Genomic DNA, 4,312 nt, shown 5'->3' with positions numbered 1-4,312 from the left:
GGACTGGAGGAGATTATGCTAAGTGAAATAAGTCAAGCAGAGAAAGTCAATTATCATATGGTTTCACTTACTTGTGGAACATAAGGAATAACATGGAGGACATCAGGAGAAGGAAGGGAAAAATGCGGGGGGGAATTGGGAGGGAGAGATGAACCATGAGAGACTATGGACTCTGAGAAACAAAGAGGGTTTTAGAGGGGAGGGGGGAGGGGGGATTGGTTAGCCCGGTGATGGGTATAAAGGAGGGCACGTACTGCATGGAGCACTGGGTGTTATACGAAAACAATGGATCGTGGATCACCATATCAAAAACCAATGATGTATTGTATGGTGACCAACATAACATAATAAAATTAAAAAAAAAAATGTGACAAAGGGATACTTTTCTGCAAAAAAAAATAATAATAATAAAAGAAAAAAAATAAAATAAAAAAATAAAACGTGGTCCAAGTTCCTGAATTCCCACTTTCTTTTTACTCTTGAATATATACCTATGAAATCTGAGGGAGATATAGTCCCATTGATCGTGGAATGTGGCAACTTGCCTCCCAATAAACAGGATTATGGGGAAAGAGAGATGCAAACATATGTCCAACAGAATGACTCAGTCTTATTGTAAAGTTATTCAAAATTATTTCAGGTATGTGTTCTGTAGGGTCCTTGCCTCTTCTCTTAACTTCTTTACACAAACAAACACTGGTCATTTTAAAATGAGCAGTTGGGCCATTTGGCAAGTGACTTAGAATTAATCCATTTGGTGTTTTACGATCTTCATTAATAATGATCAGATCTGTGAAATCTCTTGAAATGCGCTGTGGAATAATTTTTTTCAGAGCCAGTCCTCTTCTGTAATAAACATGTGAGTTTGGTATAACTGTGGAGAGCTGTTCACAGAGTTGTACTGTTCTCCCATGAGGTCTATCTGATGTTGTGATGAGAATCTTAGGAGAAGTTTGTTGAAGTAAGAAGCAAATTCATCTGTAGCTTCATCATAAGCAACCTCTTCATCATTAGGGTCTACTGCAGTTTCATCATATACTCTCTGGTTGTCAATGGTCTTTGGAATAGGCTTTGGTGGAGCCTTATCACCAAGAGTTTCTCTCTCCTAAGTTTTTTCTTACTTGCCAGCTTTTTCTTACACTGTTTCCACCACTTGGACATTAAGTGTCGCCGTTGTTTTTTCTTAATTTCCAAAATGCTGAAGCCCGGGGGGAAGGTGGCCGCTTTCGGGGGTTGGACCCCGCTTTCCATTGCTCCATCCTCAGCGACTGCAGCCTCCTGAGGTTCTTCGGCGGTCGCTTTCCGTTTCAGGCCTTTCTTTCCTCAGCTGCCACTCTTATCCCCAGCCTTCACATGGTGTTTGCTTCTAGGCGTCTGTCGGGAATAATTTTTTTAAAGATTTATTTATTTATCTGAGAGAGAGGGGTGGGGGTGGGGCAGAGGGAGAGAGAATCTCAAGCAGACTCCCCACTGAGTGCAGAGCCTGACTCCGGGCTCGATCTCACAATTGTGACATCATGACCTGAGCCAAAACAAAGAGTCAGATGCTCAACCGACTGAGCCATCCAGGCGCCCCTAGGTTGGGAATAATTTTTGATTAATAAAAATAATGATAATATTTGAAAGCATAGCTCCATGGTCTTCCACTTTGTGGAACTTCTGTTGAGAAATCCAAAGGCTTTCTGATTCCTGAACTCTTCCTTGCATTTGTCCTTTTCCCCCCACCTCCAGTCACTCTTAGGACCTGCTCTGCCTTTTGGCTGCTTCAAATTTCACAGTGCCAACTTGCCATATCAGTTCTTGGGCTGGGTACTTGGTAAGACCTTCTCATCTGGAAACTCAAGTCCTCAAATTTCTGGACACTTTTTTGTATAATTTATTTCATAATTTCTCCCTCCACTTCCTCTTTTCTCTATTTCTGGAACTCTTATTTTTCATCTAGGAATCTCCTGGCTCTATCTGGTACTGATTTTTTTCTTTATCTCCCGTATTACATTGTCTTCTCATCCCACCTACTGAGAGATTCCCTACTTCCGCTTCCAACCTATTGCAATTTTTATTTCCACGGTTTTCTTTTTTAATTTCCTCAGGCCCCTTCCTGTATCTGGATATGGACACAATATAGACACAATGGCTCCTTAAAATTCTCCAAGATATTAATCACACAGTTATTTAGTTGTTTGGGTTCTTTGGGTGGTTTTGCTTGTTTTCTTTTGCTCTCTATGTTGTCCCTGTTCCTCTGAGTTCCTTTTTCTGTTTGTTTTGGTTCCTGCCTTTCATGTTAGAAGTTTCCATAAGTGTCTACAGATTTGGGGCAGTCCACTAGACGTCCTGCCAAATTTAGGAGTCAGAACCCAAGAGGCTGGCCAGCTTGGAGCATGTTGGCGGGACTTGTCCAGGTGTGGGGGCAGTGCAGGGTTTCATCAGGGAGGACTCTGACAGATCTCCAAGGTCAGCAGCTACCTGACTTTTCACATCGGCTGCTCATCTTCCCTGAGGAACAATCTACATTTTCAGTATGGGACCCCTCACTTGCCTCGCTATGGCTAACGTCCCCAGGGCAAGAGCCTTCCTGGTTCAATGAATCCAGAGAGCAGACCTCACCATGTTGACCCAGAAGCCCTTCAGGCGGTCTGTGCACACAGCCAAGGTCATCGGGTTCATGCAATTTTGTGCACTACTGCGTTTTCACCCAAATTGTCATAAGCATTTTTCTTATTATGAAATGCTCCTGAACTATCTCTTGGAAAAGCCGCATCACATTCTATGATTGTGCTTATCTCTGCCTCATTCTTTTATGTTCAAAACTCTAAGGTTCTGAGGTCACCTTGGGTGGTTAGGAAGAGCCAGACCGTGCTGGGTAACCACCAAGGGGTGGGGGGACAGGTGTATTGATTTATTCCCACACCCGCAGCCTTTTTTATCTCTATTCTAGGCACTGGGCTAGGGGATGGCATAGAGGGGAGGGACACATGGGCTCTGGCCTTGGGGAGGGCACAGTCCAGGGAAGCAGCCCGAAATTGAGGACGCTAGGAGGCTTCTGGCCTCTGAGGGGAAGGATGAAGCAGGATTTGTAGGCTGGGGCTCAGTGGCCCCCACAGGTGGGAGCGGGAGAAGATGAGACTCCTTCGAGGACAAAGAAGGAGCACTTACAGGGGCTGGCGAGGACCAGGAGAGGGCCAAATTTCAAGAGGAGAGCAGATAAGCTTCTGAAAGCCTCCGAGGGAGAGGCCATGGCGCTGGGTCAGACGGCATTGGCCCTTCTCACTCTCATGAGCTTCCGTGTCATCTGTGTTCTGCACACTGAACTGCTCCACCAAGGCTGAGGGCACCAGCAACAGCCAGCTGGTCTCTTGCCCACGCCCTCCTCCCCAAGGCAGCTGTCGAAGGAGCAATTCCATAGAAGAAACGAGACACGGAACAGGACTTAGATCACGGCCTGGGAAGGAAACCGGCCTCTTACAAGTTGGAGGTCCTGAGACACTGATGCATCTTCTCTGAGAGTTCACCTCTGCCCAATGAGTTATCCGAGAGGTCCCTGGAAGTCGGAGGACACTGTCCTTGGAACCCTGTGCACAGATCTTGCACTCCATGGATCCTGGCTGTGGACTTCCCCCAGGAGGACACGGGGATGGGGGGAAGGAAACTGGACAGTACCCAGATGGGGCAGAGAGGTCGAGTCAGGATGCCTTTTATTTCCATCTTCCTGGGCAAAATCAGAGGGGCCTGTGCACAGAGAAGGAGAGGCCAGGTAGGAGACAGGGCCAGGAGAGCACGTGAGCAGGCCCAGAGCCTGGGTGGAAGGGGACTGAGGGAGTGGGGGCAAGGCCAGCAGGGACAGGAGGGCAATCAGCTCCACAAAAAGTTCTTTCTAGGTCACACCATGCCTGGCAATGATGAGCAGGGCTCGGGATGAGGGAGGGGAGAAACAGAAGGAAAATGGGCATTGTGTCTCCAGCTGGGGCCCCGCCCTCAACACACTGCACCCCGATAAGAGTGAAGAACTTGGCCCCCAGTGAGCAGGCTACGGCCTTGTCCAATGTCTGAAGCTCAGTCCACAGGCCACCCGCATCCCTCGCTCAGGCCAGCCTCCTGGCCTACTGCTCTAGAATCCCCCAGCCCCCTTCAACACACTGCCAAAATGGGGCAAACCAGACCAGCACCCAACAGAAGTAGAGAAGCGCGCTCCAGGCCACCTGGCTCCCAAGCATCTGGATTTAGGAACATTGAGAAGATCCTGGTTTTCCATTTCTGTCGCTGGGCAAGCCCCATGACTTTCCATGTCCACATCCTAGAACAGAATGGACATTTC

At 47.5% G+C, this 4,312-nt stretch overlaps 1 pseudogene; it reads right to left on the bottom strand.

Annotated features, from left to right (window-relative positions):
* Nucleotides 1-441: 441 nt before the first annotated feature.
* LOC102745477 (ribosome production factor 1 pseudogene) lies at nucleotides 442-2,655 on the bottom strand (annotated as a pseudogene).
* Nucleotides 2,656-4,312: the final 1,657 nt, after the last annotated feature.

This window comes from Leptonychotes weddellii, unplaced genomic scaffold (genome assembly GCF_054177405.1).
Source record: "Leptonychotes weddellii isolate Sample4059 unplaced genomic scaffold, ASM5417740v2 HiC_scaffold_5336, whole genome shotgun sequence".
In the NCBI taxonomy this organism is placed as follows: domain Eukaryota; kingdom Metazoa; phylum Chordata; class Mammalia; order Carnivora; family Phocidae; genus Leptonychotes; species Leptonychotes weddellii.
This window is presented reverse-complemented; position numbering and strand designations above follow the sequence as displayed.